Below are 19,230 nucleotides of genomic sequence, written 5' to 3' on the forward strand. Positions count from 1 at the left end.
TTTAAATATAATAATTAAATATAAGCTAAATAAAGTTTTAATGCTGTAATAATGTACAAATGTATTTAAGAAAGCAGAAATAGCTTTACTTAGGTAAATGCTGGTGTTGTTTTAAGTTTGAATAACCAGTTACCTCCTTAACTATCACCCATATTTTGAGCTTTCACTTAATAATTATATATTATATACTTCACCATATAAAAGATCCAACCTGTGAAACAGTGACAGTGAATGGGATTAAACAGAAAAAAACAAGAATGAATTATAGATCTATTATGCACATATAGTTAAAGTCAGAATTATTGGACCCCCTAAATTATTAGGCCCATAATTATTAGAATTACAACTGATTTATTTTAATCTTTGCTGTGATGACAGTATAATATTTGATTAGATATTTTTCAAGACACTAGTGTTCAGCTTAAAGGGCAATTTAAATGCTTAACTAGGTTAATTAGGTTAACTAGGCGAGGGTAATTAGGCAAGTCACTGTATAAAGATGGTTTGTTCTGTGGACAATTGAAAAAAATAGCTTAAAGGAGTTCATAATATTGACTTTAAAATGTTTTTTAAAAAATTAAGAACTGCTTTTATTCTAGTCGAAATAAAACAAATAAGACTTTCTCCAGAAGAAAAAATATTATCGGACATACTGTGAAAAATTCCTTGCTCTGTCAAACATCATTTGAGAAATAAAAAAAAAATAAAGACAATTTGAAGGTGGCTAATAGTTCTGTCTTTAACTGTATATTTATAGTGCATTTTAAAATGATATATGATATCTTTTAACTGCAAATATACATTTTATAAAAGATGACAAAAATAAATGCTTTTGCAATTGTTTCCATTCATCTACAATCATACCACACATGACTACATATTTGAATTGCACAAGGAGCCAATCGACTGTACCTTTTATTCACAGCCATATTTCATGCCTAGCTTGTTTACCAAAGGGACAGATAAACGTCAACCTCATTTTCCGTCTTTATGAAACTGTGAGCCTAGGTAAGAGATTCTGGGCTGTTTATTGCTTCTCATTACCCAAAAGGATCCGCTGATCCGCTAAATAGAATTAGGAAAGTACCAGTAGCTGTATTTAAAGCCGAGGCTGTAAAAGATTAGAAATCATCAGCAGATGCGCATCGTTTTGTGAACCATGCGTGGAATGTGCACAGCACATGTATGGAGAAAAGTGAAAAATGAACTGGCTATATTTTAGAGGTCAGAAACAAGGAGGGCAGAAGAAAATTTATTTTATTCGCTCTCTCAGTTTTGCTTCATCATTAAGCACGAGGACTGAAACTCTGTGGCAAAGTTTGATGAAAAATAAAACTAAAAAACAGAAGAATAAGATGGTAATACAACATTAGTGATGCAAAATGCTGGCTCTTACAAACACTCAAGGGGACACAAGTGCTCCCTAGATTGGCTGTACACAGACACACACACCCACACACACACACACATCTCAACGCAGTGCCAGACTCGCAAGCACATGAATTCTTAATTGTTTTCCTGGAGTTTTGAGTTTATTATCATGTTTAGAGTGAACTTGGTGGCAGCGCAAATGTCTACGGTGACCTATATTCTCTGATTGCTGTTACTTTCTGGAACAATGGAGAATTGTGTTCTAATTATTCTGGCTCTGGCTGCATTCGTGAATCAATAGGAATTTAGGATGGTGCTGTTGAAGCTTTCACGTCATTCCTTGCTTATGGCAGTCACCTGGGATATTTAGGTCAAATTTTCCCATTTTGGAAACCATTAAACATGAATGAATTTGCGATCAGGGTGCAGTGTTTTATTATTGTGTTCTGTAGTTGCATGAGCAGGGGAGAGATGGATCTAGCACAGCAGTCAGTCTTTATTCAATAAGGAATCAAACTGAACTAAACACTACACCATGGGTGGAATGCTAGAACAGGGAAAATGATTAGAAACCAACATAATCATGACAAGACAAACTGGGCTGAATAACAGGACGTTAAATACAAGAGATAATGAGTAACTGAATCATGCACAGGTATGGAACAGAATAAGCAACAAATTAGAATATATATATATATATAACAACATATATATATATATATACAACAGGTAAAAAAACTAAATAAAACTAAATTAACTAAATAAAGGCAAATGATCATATTTAAAAACAAATTATATTATTTTATATTATATTATATTATATTATACTATATTATATTATATTATATTATATTATATTATATTTTATTATATTATATTATATTATATTATATTATATTATATTATATTATAATATATTATATTATATTATATTATATTATATTATATTATATTATATTAGACAAAAGTTTGTCTGGTTCTTGAATCTGATCCGTGTGATATTCTGCCTATAACAGCACTTGTCCAGCCTCTTCACCCTTCACCCTTCTGTATTACATACAGCAGCAAGCAGAGGACACTCTACAGTTTGACAAATATTGCTGCTGTTGGACAACATAATGTACTTTTAAGGCTTTTTAGCCTAGAATGTAGTTGTTTATATTGTAACTATGCTGGTAATTTCTAAGGACAGTAACTATTTTTAAAATATTTATAATTTTTGAGAGACATCGCTTCAGCGTCAATTAGCATGTCTTTGAGCAAAGAAAGTTGACGATGTCTACAGCTGATCTACAGCTGACCTACAGCTGAACTACAGCTGATCAAATCATTATTAAACAGGTAAATGACTTTCTAAGTCGATCTCTCTCTTTTATATGATTTAATGCTGTATTTATACCTTAGTAATAGTGTGATCTCCCGATTGCAACCGAGAAATACTAAGATATCTCTGTAGACTCATGGCATTTAATGCCGTTTAGCCTTATAATCTTTAAATGTCAGCAAAATCACCTGTTTTGTCATCACTTTAGACATTATGCTAGAGATTTATTTAAATACTAACTTTAAACTGACATTAGCGTCAGCTGCAGATGCGAAGGAATGGCAGAAGGAAGTAGTTGGTATGAGACTCTTTGTGTTTGATTTCTTTTTATATATATATACACACGATTATGTCGTTGAACTGTTGTATAAATGCAATTTCACACGTGTAGCAATGTGATCTGGCTGTATATCGTCACTGGTGGGTCACTTAGGCACACCAGTGCCGATATACAGCCACATTGCACTGCTACTCGTGTGATATTGCTCATATATTATTCATTCATTTCTTTTCTTTTCGGCTTAGTCCCTTTATTAATCTGGGGTCGCCACAGCGGAATGAACCGCCAACACACTCATTTACACTCATACACTACGGACAATTGAGCCTACACAATTTACCTGTACCGCATGTCTTTGGACTGTGGGGGAAAGTGAAGCACCTGGAGGAAACCCATGCAAACGCAGGGAGAACATGCAAACTTCTCACAGAAACACCAACTGAACCAGTGGCCTTCTTGCTGTGAGGCAACAGCACTACCTACTGCGCCACTGCATAAAAAAAAAAAATAAAAAAAAAATGTTAATGAAAATTTTTAACTTAATAAAACTGGATTTATTTATTTATTTGATTGATACCATATTATTTTCAGAAAGTGAGCTCAAATAATTCTTCTCATCATCTTTTTCATGTTTTATCATCTGTTCATCTCCGCTCTTAATACAAACATAAACCATCTATGCAGCTTCTTGTGCTTTTTAAATTGTGCTACAGATCAATTAGACAGGCGAGACAGAGGTATTGTATTAAATGAGTCACAATGATGAATGTAAACCTCGAAATTTGGTTTCACTGCAAATGGCATAACGAGGGTAAACTGAGCAAGAGGTTCCCTTTAGACCATCTTGTATGGTCCATTATTGTGAATCATTGTTCCTTGGCTTTAACCAATCGCACATTCTCCAAACCATCAGAGGATACCTGGAAGATATACATACCCAATTAAACCTGATGCCAGCTTTATTTTCCTCCTGCAGTTTGCAGTCTGGAACCCCTACACAGGTTGATTATGAGCAAGTAGCAGTTTGGCCTGCAACATCTCACAATTAATGCTATTATTATACATTTATATGGATTTTGTTTTTCACATCACATAACCAATTTCGATTTTAAGGCATTTCAGTCATATTAAACTTACTTGAAGTGCTCAGAGTAAGATTTGATAAAGTAGATGTAATTAATGTAACTTTATAAAATACAGTTGCATTTCAAGTTGTATTGTATTTACATTCATTCATTTTCCTTCAGCTTATTCCCTTATTTATCAGGAGTTAACACAGCGGAATGAACCACAAACTATTTCAGCATATGTTTTATGCAGCAGATGCCCTTCCAGCTGCAACTCAGTACTGGAAAACACCTATACACTCCCACGTTCACACATTATGGCCAATTTAGTTGATCCAACTCACTTATAGCGCATGTCTTTAGACTTTGGGGGAAACCAGAGTATCCGGAGGAAACCCACACGAACATGGGGAGAACATGCAAACTCCACACAGAAATGCCAACCGAACCAGTCGGGACTTAAACCAGCGACCTTCTTGTTGAGGCAACAGTGCTAATCACAGAGCCACATTGCTGCCCCATATTGAAGTTTCATCAAGACAAATTTGAATCCATAGCTCATGGTCCTGAAAAGGCATTAAAGCTCGCTGTATTTTGTGATTGTCCAACAGGCGGTATTAAGGGCGGGGCATTCTCAGTTAGCATCTGATTAGATGAAAATTTGACTAGACATAGGTGAACTGACCAAACCAAGTTGACACCATTAATGAGCTTTTAATCAGAAATTCTTAATTGCCATTAGCCAGAAATAAGCAGTGAAGTTCTAGTGACCCACCTGAGCTCTAACACCCCTCTCGCCTTACAAGTGGGAGGGAGCCCAGAGCTCATAAGATCACTCTCTCCTGGTACAGCATGCCAAACATGCTTTATAGTCAATCATCAGCTAAGTGTGGACTCTTGGAAGTTATTTAAGGGTTATTTTATGAATATTCATAGGGGATGCTTCAATGCCCATGATCCTGGAGGAACATTAAAGGATCGGGGTTATTCATCAGGGAACTCTTTTGTTGACAAAGCATTGTGCACTTCACAGGTTGATTATCTTGCATGTGGGAGAAGGTGTTTGTACTTGGAAACAAGACACGGGACACATTACATCGTTGCCACATGATACAGCCATGTTACCCTGGGAGTGCTTTCAGCGAACAGACGGTGTTTTCCCCTGATGGTGCATGAGTGAAATAAGAGTGGGGGGAAAAAACACAAACAAGCCTGGATGTTTTGTCATTTCATCTCTCTCTTTCTCTCTCTCTCTCTCTCTTCAGATTGCTGAGTGGAGTCTGTGAGGGTTTGCAGACAACAGAAGTGTGTAGTGCGTGCGTCCATCGAAGAGACCGTTTCCCCTCTGCTGATAATGAAGCACCATTTCCACATGAGGAGGCAGTGAGTATTTCATCTCTGACTGTAGCCACATGTGCACGGAGAGCTGTTAATTCCCTTGGTTCACCGTGCGTCTTTGAAAGCCGTCCCTCTGCGCCTCGGTGCAAAGCCGTTCTCAATTTCAGTCTCCTATCAAGTGGCTGGCAGAGATTACACAAATGTCATTTTAATGCCCCCAAAAACCTCACCTCAAAGGGTGCCGTGCTCTTTGAAATACTTCTTTTCATTCTCCAATGTTTGATGTGGGCAGTTTTTAAAGAGCTGCTAGATGCATTGTTAGGGTCCATATTTAAGAAATGGTGCAGCGAGTGCAGTCGTAATGATTTCATTTTCAAACAGCAAGTTTGGGTGTGACATATGCAAGGGATTGTGCATGTTTAATAGCCACTTGGCTGTTATTATGTCATCTGTAAACTCTTATTTGCTTAATGTTAAGGCTTGGACACACCAAGCCGACATTCGTCCATTAGGCTGCGTTGAGCCATCAGTGAGCATCTGTAATGCTGCGATCACAGCATCAAGTGTAAGTGATTTATATGTTAAGTCAATGCAAAGATGCGTATACACATCCTGCGGTGCGATTTGCGCAAACAAAGCAGCCGAGTTTAGTGTTTTGTACATTTGTTGTGTTTTGCACAAATCGCTCGAGTTCGAAAATCTTCCGCCGACATTCTTGCCATGTTAACCAATCATGAGCTTGCTCTTCTTGGGGAGTAATTATGACGTAGTGCCTGTTGTTGGTGTCTACAGGGGAAATCCTCTTGCTGACATCAGAGAACAGCTCATCATACTGGGCTAAGCTCAGTCGGTAGCACTGCTGAAAGCCTCCATCATCCAAGTGCAGTTTCTGGAGGAGTTGAGGTGATGAACTGTGTTGGGTGCACCTCTAAAAGGATCTGGTGGACTCAGACATGGCGCCGAATGAATTTACGCTGTTTTTCATCCTTCCTAAAGCACATAAAGCACAGCCACTATCTCAATCGAATCCATGTTAGCCATTTATCAACAAAGCTAGAGTCACCTGGCAGACAGAAGCCCTGCCCATGACATGAATTTGCACCAATTGTGAAGTAAATTTGATGCACAAATAACGTTTGTTTGGTTTGTTTCATACATTTGCTTTTGTTAAGCACATTTTGGTCGGAGTTTATCTGATTCAGCATGTAGAACCGGTGAAAGAAAGGGCTCTAGTTGGCTGTTTGGCTATGAATTAGAGCACGAGAACAAAATCTAAAGTAATGCAACAACACAAGAGGGAGCACAAAGAAGCTTGCAGTCATTTTGTTGCATTTCTGAAATGATTCAAACAATTTTGATTATCTGAAAATCCAACGATACCTCGCGGAAATTCTTAACTTTTTGATTTAATGGCTAATTCGTATCAGTCTCATTTGTGCAATTTAGTATCGTTTGCTCTTCCCCTAATGATGGTTGGAATTAGGGGTGGGGTTTAGTGCCACACCACCTAAAAATTTAAAATTTTTACAACTAAACTTGAGCCACTAAGCTGAAGCAAAATAAAGCATGAGCCACTAAGCAAAATGTAAAATAGTTGTTTCCCTGTGAGATCAGGCTGGATAAGCAGTCATATTTACATGAGCAAATCTGTGGTGAGTGAGGATTTTATTTATTTTTATTTTTTATTTTATTTGTTTATTTGGCAGGGACATTGTGCATTAATTAGCATTTCTGCCAATGCACCAGAATTAGCCCGAAGGCTATTTTTCATCTGTTGTCCCTTAACAACCTAGAAAAAACAATACAAAAGTTATACAATCTATCAAACATATTTAAAAAGTACTAAAATAGACATGGTCATATAGATGTTAAAAGAGAATATTTACAAATTAAGCTAAAACACCAACATTTTGTAATGAATTATAGTTTTCATAGAATTCTATGAATTTTAGTTTTTGTTTCCCTATGTGGAACGACAATTCTAATACTGCCACCTGCAGGTGGGGAAAGTATGTTTTTGTTTCAGTTGGCTGTCATCCGACACATTTTTGGTCCAGATGTGACCAGATACAACCAATGAGAGAGGACAAACATCCATTTTCATCACTAGATGAACATGATCGCTAGATCTTTGAGTTCCCCTTCGGGGGGAACTTCAGCACTATAAGTGGATTTGATTTGTAAAATCCACGCATTGGGAGGATTCGGATCAGAAGCCGCTTGTCTGGAGAGTATTGAACGGGCCAATGAATGAAATTAATTGGCAGCGTAAGCTTGCGCAGGTGTGCGACATCTGCAATTATCTCAGCATATAAGCACACCTGAAGCCAGCAGAAGCCATCCTTTTCGCTTCAGATCCTTTCTGAGTGAGTCGATGAGGGTTCCTCTTGCTGATCAGCACTTCAGAGCGAACGAGTGTGTCTCCCGGTCCAGGTTGGGTCTTCGCGGTTTGCAGACGGTCGAGTTGGGTTACTCCCTTGCCTGCGGTTCTTTGGGTCCGGTCCTCCAGAGCGGTGCGTATAGTTGCAACTTTCCTAAAAGAGCAACACAGTCGTGCAGCACGTCCTTTTCAGGATGGCGCTCCGACTGTGCGTTTCTGGATGCGGGGGTTTCCTGGCTCCGGATGATGGACACGATCACTGCATTGCATGTTTGGGGGTCCAGCATGTTAATGCGGTGCTCGCGGGCGGTTCATGTCGTCATTGCGATGCCATGACCGTTGCACAGCTAAGATCGCGGCTAACTTTCGCAAGAGAGCGAGCCACCCCAGTTGCCTCCTGTTCTAAAAAAGCAGCGGGCGCTCGGGCAGATCTGAGGGTTTCAGCGGGAGATAATCCGCCGCCCACGGGCTCGCGGACCTCTCGCTCCTCACGGCGCTCCATCCAAGCTTCGGGTGGTGAGAGTGATCCGTCTAACCAGATGGTAGCTCTCACACTCGCTGACACCGGAGATCAGATGTCCTCCGCGGCATCGGAGGGTGGGCTTTCACTGTCCGACGAAGATCCGGACCCGCTCGCCCCCTCCGGGCAGGTGAGCGCTGTCAAATCGGATCCTGAAGCGGACATGTTAGCCGTGCTTTCCCGGGCTGCTTCGGCCGTGGGGTTGGAGATGGTTTATCCCCCAGCTCCGCGGCCGGACCGACTAGATGGGTGCTACGTAGAGGACCAGAAGGCGAAGCCTTCGAAGCCTCTCGTCCCCTTCTTCCCGGAAGTGCACAGTAGGCTCACGCAGTCTTGGAGGGCACCTATCTCTGCCCGTGCTGCGTGTGCCTCCGCCCTCACCGCCCTTGACGGCGGAGCTGCCAGGGGGTATGAGGCGATCCCGTCAGTGGAGCGCGCTATCGCGGTCAATCTTTGTCCGCGCGGCGCCTCTACGTGGCGGGGTTTGCCCCGCCTCCCGTCCAAAGCCTGTAGGTTGTCTGCCTCCCTCAGAGCCAGAGCTTATAAGGCTGCGGGCCAGGCTGCTTCTGCTTTGCACGCGATGGCCACCTACCAGCGCTACCAAGCGCAGGCGCTGGCCGAGCTGCACGAGGGCGGGTCCAACCCAAGCTTATTACATGAACTGCGCACCGCGACCGACTATGCTCTTCGGACTACTAAGTCCGCCGCGTGTGCGCTGGCCCCCCAAGTTTACGGGCGTGTATTTCTCCAGGGTCAACCCCCTGTCCGCCCCTGTCTTGCGAGAGGAGATTGCTGCCCTCCTGGCGAAGGGTGCAATCGAGCCGGTTCCTCCAGCCGAGATGGAGAGTGGGTTTTACAGCCCATACTTCATCGTACCCAAAAAGAGCGGTGGGTCACGGCCAATCCTAGATCTGCGCGTTTTGAACCGCTGTCTGCACAGGCTGCCGTTCAGAATGTTCACGCAGAGGCGCATTCTCCAATGCGTTCGTCCTCGGGATTGGTTTGCAGCCATAGACCTGAAGGACGCGTATTTCCATGTCTCCATTCTTCCACGCCACCGCCAATTTCTGCGGTTTGCGTTCGAGGGTCGAGCGTGGCAGTACAAGGTCCTCCCCTTCGGGCTCTCTCTGTCTCCGCGGGTCTTCACCAAACTCGCGGAGGGTGCCCTAGCGCCCCTTCGGCTCGCGGGCATTCGCATGCTCAATTATCTCGACGACTGGCTGATTTTAGCCCACTCGCGGGAGCAATTGATTATGCACAGGGACAAGGTGCTTCGGCATCTCCGCCTACTGGGGCTTCAGGTCAACCGAGAAAAGAGCAAATTCGCCCCCGTGCAGAGGATTTCTTTTCTCGGGATGGAGCTGGACTCGATCACCATGGTAGCGCACCTCTCCGAGGAACGCGCTCGCCTGTTGCTGAACTGTCTGAGGGAGCTCGACAGCAAACTAGTGGTCCCACTGAAGTTCTTTCAGAGGCTCCTGGGGCATATGGCATCCGCAGCCGCCGTCACGCCGCTCGGGTTGCTCCATATGAGACCACTTCAGCACTGGCTTCACGATCGGGTCCCCAGACGCGCATGGCACGCGGGCACACACCGGGTCTCGGTTACTGCGCTGTGTCGCCGCGCCCTCAGCCCTTGGAACGACCCCTCGTTCCTACAGGCCGGTGTGCCTCTAGGACAGGCGTCCAGCCATGTTGTTGTTTCAACAGACGCTTCCAACACGGGTTGGGGGGCCGTGTGTCGCGGGCATGCGGCTGCGGGCCTCTGGAAGGGTGCCCAGCTGCATTGGCATATCAATCGCCTAGAGCTGTTGGCAGTGTTCCTCGCTCTCCACCGCTTTTTACCGGTGCTGGAGCGGCAACACGTGCTGGTCAGGACGGACAGTACGGCGGCGGCGGCGTATATCAACCGCATGGGGGGTATGCGCTCTCGCCGCATGTCTCAGCTCGCCCGCCGTCTGCTCCTCTGGAGTCACCCGCGGCTGAAATCGCTGCGCGCCATTCACGTCCCAGGCACGCTCAATCGTGCAGCCGATGCGCTCTCACGACAGCTGTTACGCCCTGGAGAATGGAGACTCCACCCCGAGTCTGTTCAGCTGATATGGGCGCGATTCGGGGAGGCCCAGATCGATCTGTTTGCTTCCCCCGAGAACGCTCACTGCCAGTTGTTTTTTTCCCTGACCGAGGGCTCTCTCGGCACGGATGCACTGGCCCACAGCTGGCCTCGGGGCATGCGCAAGTATGCGTTTCCCCCAGTGAGCCTGCTCGCGCAGTTTCTGTGCAAGGTCAGGGAGGACGAGGAACAGGTTCTGCTAGTTGCGCCCCTTTGGCCCAACCGGACCTGGATATCAGAGCTCTCACTCCTCGCGACGGCCCTCCCCTGGCGGATCCCTTTGAGAGAGGACCTACTCTCTCAGGGACAGGGCACCATCTGGCACCCTCGCCCCGATCTTTGGAACCTCCACGTGTGGTCCCTAGACGCGAGGAAGACTTAGGTAACCTACCGACTGCGGTGGTTAATACCATCACTCAGGCTAGAGCCCCCTCCACGAGGCGCGCCTACGCCCTGAAGTGGAGTCTATTCACTGAATGGTGCGTCTCTCGCAGAGAAGACCCCCGAAATTGCCAGATTAGTGTTGTGCTCTCTTTCCTTCAAGAGAAGTTGGACAGCAGGCTGTCGCCCTCCACTCTCAAGGTTTACGTGGCCGCCATCTCCGCTTATCATAGCGCGGTAGCTGGCGGCACCGTGGGAAAGCATAACCTGGTCATCCAGTTCCTTAGGGGTGCTAGGCGAATTAATCCATCTCGCCCCCCTCTCATGCCCTCTTGGGATCTCGCCCTCGTTCTCACGAGTCTGCGATCCGATCCCTTTGAGCCACTCGAATCAGTATCTCTAAGATTTCTGTCCCTGAAGACAGCTCTGCTGGTTGCGTTGGCCTCCATCAAGAGGGTCGGGGACCTGGAGGCATTTTCGGTCAGTGACTCGTGCCTGGAATTCGGGCCGGATTACTCTCACGTTATCCTGAGACCCCGCCCCGGTTATGTGCCCAAGGTTCCTACCACCCCCTTTAGAGATCAGGTAGTGAACCTGCAAGCGCTGCCCCCGGAGGAGGCAGACCCAGCCCTTTCTTTACTTTGTCCAGTTCGCGCTCTGCGCATTTATGTGGACCGTACTCAGAATTTTAGATCATCTGAGCAGCTCTTTGTCTGTTATGGCGGTCGGCAGCAGGGAAGTGCCGTATCGAAACAAAGATTATCCCACTGGATTGTGGATGCCATTTCACTCGCTTATTCGAGTCGAGGTCAGCCGTGTCCCCCGGGAGTACGTGCACACTCCACTCGGAGCGTTGCATCCTCTTGGGCGCGTGCACGCGGCGCCTCTCTAACAGACATCTGTAGAGCTGCGGGCTGGGCGACACCCAACACATTTGCAAGGTTTTACAATCTGCGAGTGGAGCCGGTTTCCTCAAGGGTATTAGGTAACCCTTTGGTGATTGAGGAGACAACTCGGTAGGGTGTTGAAACACGCTTGCTGCGCCATTCTCCCTAACACGGAGGTACGTGCGCCTTTTTTATCTGTCAGTAAAGTTCCCCGTCAGGTGAGCCCTGCAGATTCCTCCGTGGCCCCCAGCACTGACTCAGCGGAGGAGTCACTTGCTGGCCCACTACGTTGTAGGTCTGCCCGCTGGTCAGCCCGCGTTTTGGGTATAGGTGCCTGCTATGCGTGATCCCCACTAGGCGATCCCATATGCTTATTCCGCCACGGTTAAGTCCCCCCCCTGGGCGGACCCGTGTCTTCCCTCTCCGCTAACCACTCTTTGCTATGCGTACTCCCCCTTTTTAGGGCTAGTCCATATGTAAATTCTGCCATCTATCCCCCCCTTGGGTAACGGATGGCCTCCGCAGCGTCCTCCCTATCGGGATTGCACGCTTCCCAACGTACTGTCGTATTTCCTAGAATTATCTAGATGCTCACGACTTCCCAAAAAATATATCTAAATCCGTAAAACTTCTGTTGAAGTAGGATAAATTAGGGCCAGGGACACGTTGGAGGACCGCGCCCCCCATGATGTGGGTGCGTCACGTGGGTGCATCTCCTCATCGGGGGTGTTGGTAAGGTGCAGTCATTATGGCGCTTTCAATGGGCTCCCAATGCGTGGATTTTACAAATCAAATCCACTTATAGTGCTGAAGTTCCCCCCGAAGGGGAACGTTCGAGGTTACTAAAGTAACCCTTCGTTCCCCGAGGAGGGGAACGGAAGCACTATACTCCGTCGCCATAATGACTGTCCCTTAGCTGTTTGAAAGTCTCTTCAGCTTAAAAGGATGGCGTCTGCTGGCTTCAGGTGTGCTTATATGCTGAGATAATTGCAGATGTCGCACACCTGCGCAAGCTTACGCTGCCAATTAATTTCATTCATTGGCCCGTTCAATACTCTCCAGACAAGCGGCTTCTGATCCGAATCCTCCCAATGCGTGGATTTTACAAATCAAATCCACTTATAGTGCTTCCGTTCCCCTCCTCGGGGAACGAAGGGTTACTTTAGTAACCTCGAACGTTCACACTGCACAATTTAAGCCCTGATTTTCACTTGCCAACAGGTTTTGTGAAATCACAGAAAATGCCTTAAATCATAGGCAAATTGTGGCTCGTTCATGCAAGTGACAGTCATGCAGTGTGAATTAGCAAATAATCGCTGACACGTCACTGAAATATTTGACTTGCTTAATATCTGGACTTGCCTGCAATTTAAAATTATGCTGTTTGAAATGAGTTCTGACTGAAAAACACATTGGCGATGACCTACAGTCAATGAGAGAGGAAGATACAGGGAGTTTGGGAGGAGTCATTAACCACAGTCTCTGAGTATAAAATAAGCTTTACAGTAAGAATAAACAGAAACAAAGAAGAAGCATGTGCAGCATTGCAACATTTTGCATTTTACAATGATTTATTGACCTCCTCTCTCAACTCTGATCTCCTTACCATTTCTCGTGTGCATTTGTGAGTTAGACAGAATTGTCTGTGATTTTTTTCTGTTGTAGTAATGCTATGCGTATCCTCCTGTCACTGATCCATTGTGCAGTGTGAACACAGCAACAACTGAACACTACCCCATATAGTCATGCAGTATGAAAACAACTGCGATTTGACAACTTTGAATATAATGAAGTGTGAACTGCATAGCATTAGTGTGTACTGGGCTTTAGTCAGATTGTTGGTTTTTAAGGGCAGGGCCTTTAGTTAGCATCTGATCGGATAAAAATTAGAATTGTGCAGAATGAGTCATCAGTTTAATGAGTTAGTTTCAGTGGAATACTGCTCATTTTAAATCAGTAAATCAAAGGCAATTTTATTTATCAATTCATATTGATTGACTTAAAGATTTTTATTTCATTGTAAGTAAAAAAAAACATGTAAACATGGATGATTTAGAGCGGCACGGTGGCTCAGTGGATAGCACTGTCTCCTCACAGCAAGAAGGTCACTGGTTCGAGCCCTGGCTGGTTCAGTTGGCATTTCTGTGTGGAGTTTGCATGTTCTCCACGGGTTTGCGTGGGTTTCTTCTGTGTGCTTTGGTTTCCTCCACAGTCCAAAGATATTTGCTAAAAGGGAATTGGATAACCTAAATTGGCTGTAGTGTATGAATGTGAGAGTGTATGGTTGTTTTCCAGTGCTGGGTTGCGGCTGCAAGCGCATCCGCTGCATAAAACATATAGCGGAAGAGTTTGTGATTTATTCCATTGTGACAACCACTGATAAATAATCCGAATAAAATGAATGAATGAATGAATGAATGAATGAATGGATGAATGAATGAATGAATGAATGAATGAATGAATGAATGAATGGATGGATGGATGGATGGATGGATGGATGAATGTATTAATGAATGAATGAATGAATGAATGAATGAATGGATGGATGGATGGATGGATGGATGAATAAATGAATGAATGAATGAGAGTGTATGGTTGTTTTCCAGTGCTGGGTTGCGGCTGCAACCGCATCCGCTGCATAAAACATATAGCGGAAGAGTTTGCGATTTATTTCATTGTGACAACCACTGATAGATAAGGGACTAATCTGAATAAAATGAATGAATGAATGAATGAATGAATGAATGGATGGATGGATGGATGGATGAATGTATGAATGGATGGATGGATGGATGGATGAATGTATGAATGAATGAATAAATGGATGGATTGATGGATGAATGAATGGATGGATGGATGGATGGATGGATGAATGTATTAATGGATGGATGGATGAATGAATGAATGAATGAATGAATAAATGGATGGATTGATGGATGAATGAATGAATGAATGAATGTATGAATGAATGAATGAATAAATGGATGGATTGATGGATGAATGAATGAATGGATGGATGGATGGATGGATGGATGAATGTATTAATGGATGGATGGATGGATGAATGTATGAATGAATGAATGAATGAATGAATGAATGAATAAATGGATGGATTGATGGATGAATGAATGAATGAATGAATGAATGAATGAATGAATGAATGAATGAATGAATGAATGTATGAATGAATGTATGAATGAATGAATTAATGAATGAATGAATGGATGGATGATTCATAGCCCACTGCACTGAAGGAGATATAGAATTAGTGTTTCATGGTTGATCATCAGAGAACGGTGATGTTGACAAAGGATTGTGCATTATTCAGCTCTGACCTGCCGGATATTCATGCATAATATGACGTTATGCCACAAGAGAGACTTGTGTTTTCTGAGAGTGGTCTTTGACTGAAGCTCATGCCGAGTATTTTCAGCACTGTAATGCTTTAAGAGGCACGAAAAAGACATTTTTTAAACATACTAATTCAGTCTCAGTATTGAAATCACGTGAGTATACAATGTTAAACACATTCTAGAAACAATCCTCAGCAAAGCCGTGATGGTGTTTGTGGTACTTTATTGTTTGAGTTTACCTGGCGGCAAATAAAGGACTAACACCTTGAATGGAAATATTTCAGTAATGCTTTCATGCTGCATCTGGAAGAAAAGTACAATTACAAACAAACGCGCTGCATATGAGAGATGATATGTAGCTCATCAGCTCCTGCACACAGGCTTATTTCACTAATGCTCTTAAAGCTGAAATGTGTTAGTTGGATTTGACAACTACTGTATACAGCCTTCAGACCCGAGCCTCATGTATAAACCTGAATACATTTCATCCAAGTGCACGTACGCTGTTTTTGGGACATGTATGATACTTACAGTGCTAAAAAGTAAAAACAATTTTATTGTCAATATTTTATTGCATTTTTTCAAAATAATATACAGACTTATAAATGTATATGAAAAAAAAGAAGTCCTATAAGCAAAAAGATGACATCAAATGTATAACAACAAAAACAAGAAAACTGTAGAACTCTTAAATCAAACTTACACTTTTTTACCCCCTTCTATGCACCATCCCTTCCATCTCCCACTCCTCCCTATTTTCTGAGGCCTTTAATAAGTATGCAAAGATGAATCAAGACACAGATAAATAAACAATAAACCAACCGAAAAAATAATAAATAAATAAAAAGATATAATAAATATATAGGTAAATATAGAAGAATAAAATGCAAAGTAAATACCAAAAGTCTCTATTTCTCCATGTTTTGTTAAAGAAGTTCAGTGATCCTTTAAAACGATGTCTCAGTTTCTCAAGATAGATGCAATGTAGAGCCTCTTTGTTACAATTTCCTTGTGCTGGAAATTTGGAAAGGGAAATCGCCTCAGCTATTATTTCCTAACAGTTTATCTTTATTATTCACCCTTTTAAAAATAGTTTTTTCTTGTTTTAAGCATAAATCAAAACTAACTTGTGCACTTTTACTGATGGAAATAATGGTGATATTAAAACCTTTCATAAGTTTTTTTTTTTTTCTTCTGTATTCTAATGCGTGCTATAAGTGATGCTTCAGTGCAAAAGTGCAAAGCTGAATTGTCTTTTACCGACAGTTTGGAGACACTCAACCTACATTATTCAGATCCCACTTTTCGGTGATGTGCATTTTGGCAAATGATCGTCTTCTTATGTAACATTCTCATAATCACTCATGAAAACATGAAGAGTCAGAAACACATTTAGCACTTTTCCTGACCCAGATCCAAACCCATCTCTAAATATTTGCAATAACTTTATTAACACGTTTGAAAAAAACACCTACACATACATTTCAGTAAAGTTTTCAGGTGAAATGAACATTATTGGAACATATTATTGGAACATTATTCTGGCATTTAGCAAATGTAAGTGATTTAGGTAGTCCTAATGGACCTAAAATAGTAAACGTTTAGTATGATTTAACACCAGACATTTAAAAAAAAAATGGTTATGTTTATTTTTTTAGCGTGTATGTAAACTTCTGGTTTCAACTGTACAGTACATGAACACACACACACACACACACACACGCGCACACACACACACACACACACACACACAATTTCAAAAATGTTTCCAAATCAAATCCAAATTCAGACCCCTAAGAAACAAGGTACTTAATATATGAAAATAAAAACAACCAATCCACATTTACCCCATTTACCTGTTATGGATAAAATTGAACATGCCTTTAAAGACACCCACTAAACATTTCACTTCGAAAGCGTTGTGTTGTGAAATCCACTGCACATTTTTCCAATGAGCCTGGTTTGATAATAACATTTGGTCTGTCTCTGAAGCAGTTTCCCGTTGCAGGAAGTCAGACAAGTGCTCTCTTTGTTTCAGATATTTCCCTCTACAAGAATAGCTCACCTACTCGCGCACACTCTCTCTAGTTTTTCTCCAATCAAGTCCTGCTCCGTAAGTGCTCTTCATCAGTTTCAGCCTGGCTGATATGCTGCGTCTCAGTGGAAAGGAGACTCACTCTGGCAGTTTGTGATTTCCGCAGTTCTCCGGGTCATTCAGACGTCAAACAGGTCGATGAATCAGGTTTGTGTGAAGTTTTTACTGTCATCGCTCTTTCTTGTCCACTCTGAAAGTATCAGACTCGGCTATTACAACCACAGGTCAGAACAGCCTTTCATGTATCCTGGTATGTTTCCTGCGCTTTGTTGAGTATTGGGCTGCTTCCTGTTATTTGTCTTTCGTAGAGGATATGATCTGACCTCGGCTTGACCTGTAAAGAGTGAATGGGTTCATTAAAGGCAGGGCTATAATGTCTTCCTTGAAACTGTATATCATAGATACCAGATCTGAGGGATGGAGGTAGATCTGTCACCCAGAATTGAAGAAGACATGTATATTTGCTCTAAAGGCCAGGACACACTAAGCTGACGACAAAACACTAGTGTAGACAAAAACCAACTGTGCTATCTGAGTCCATCTGGACCAAAAAGCTGCATGTGAACACACCAAACGGACCGCAGCCAACTGATTTGAGAGTTGTGTTCTGCACCTGTATAAAAGAATAGTCTATTTTTACATAAATTCATTTTCTTTTCGGCTTAGCCCCTTCCTTAATTGGGGGTCGCCGCAGCGAGATGAACCGCTAATTTACCCATCATATGTTTTACGCATCGGATGCCCTTCAAGCTGCAACTCATCACTGGAAACTTCCATACACACTCATTCACACACATACACTACTGGTAATCTACCTACTGTCGCAGCGGAGAGACCACACGGACACAGAGAGGCAATGAAAATCCCTGTAGGGGTGTTTATTTAGGGAGTGGAGCAAGGAAAAGGTGCGCTGGAATGTGCAGAATGGTGAATTCTGTGTCCAGAGGGGTCTGTTGAGCTCGTGCAGTGAGGTGCTGATCAGGGTGCTCAGTGGAGGAGGGTTCAGCGTGGTTCCTGCTGTCCCTTATCAGCACATGATGGGTCATGATTACGGTAAGGGAGACCTTTCCATGGCGATGCAGAAGCCACACTGGCAGGTCTGCCACACTACCCAATTCACCTGTACTGCATGTTTTTGGACTTTTGGGGGAAGCCGGAGCACCTGGAGGAAGCCCACGTGAACCCGGGCAGAACATGCAAACTCCACACAGAAACGTCAGCTGACCCAGCCAAGGCTTGAACCAGTTACATTCTTGCTGTGAGGCGATTGTGCTACCCACTGCGCCACCGTGCAGCCGCTATGTTATTAGTTTTATCCCAAAAACACCCACTTATTCATTTTCTTTTCGGCTTAGTCCCCTTATTAATCCGGGGTCACCACAGCGGAATGAACCACCAACTTATCCAGCACATGTTTCACGCAGCAGACGCCCTTCCAGCTAAACACCATCTCTGGCATACATCCATACACATTCATTCACACTCATACACTACGTACCATTGAGCCTACCCAATTCACTTGTACCGCATGTCTTTGGACTGTGGGGGAAACTAGAGCGCCTGAAGGAAACCCACGCGAATGCGGGGAGAACATGCAAACTCCACACAGAAATGCCAACTGACCCAGCAGAGGCTCGAACCAGTGACCTTCTTTCTGTAAGGTGACAGCACTACCTACTGCGCCACCACGTTCCCTCCAAAAACAGTCATCATAAGTGTAATTAATAAGCGCGTCATGGTTCAGTCTTTATCTGGTTTTTGGAGTGTCAGAATAGCTTATGGTAAATAGCAGCTTATTTGCATTCAATTGAGCACACAAAATCAGTGAGATTTTCGCAGTGGCGTTCTACTGTAAAATAAATGCATTTTTTATTAGGGTTAAAATAATTGTTGCCAGACACATTAATCACTGCAATAAAGATCCAATCATAGACCTTGAGAAGATGCATACCTAGTAATTGCGAATTTGCTCATTACAGCGGTCTAGTTTGCAAATGTCACTTAACATACACCTGAAAGTAATTTGCTGTTTCTTTAAAACGCTGTTACGAATTCAAAGCACAGTGTTCCGTGTAGCTATTAGATACTGGGATGTTTAAACCAAAGAGCAATAAGCCTACA

At 43.2% G+C, this 19,230-nt stretch overlaps 1 protein-coding gene across 9 annotated transcripts in view; it reads left to right on the top strand.

The window, feature by feature from the left end:
• Nucleotides 1-19,230, top strand: part of dlgap3 (discs, large (Drosophila) homolog-associated protein 3) — a 328,237-nt gene that overhangs the window by 187,299 nt on the left and 121,708 nt on the right. For 7 of the 9 annotated variants that reach the window (XR_015515960.2, XR_015515961.2, XM_088651379.1 and 4 more), the window contains one exon: nt 5,308-5,425. The gene's annotated coding sequence lies outside the window, so the exon portion shown is untranslated. Of the gene's footprint in view, nt 1-5,307; nt 5,426-17,045; nt 17,257-19,230 lie in introns of those variants that run through there. The other 2 variants (XR_015515962.2, XM_087294506.2) reach the window with 1 other exon arrangement.

The sequence above is a fragment of the Danio rerio genome, chromosome 19 (genome assembly GCF_052040795.2).
Source record: "Danio rerio strain M-AB ecotype USA chromosome 19, GRCz13ab, whole genome shotgun sequence".
Taxonomy (NCBI): domain Eukaryota; kingdom Metazoa; phylum Chordata; class Actinopteri; order Cypriniformes; family Danionidae; genus Danio; species Danio rerio.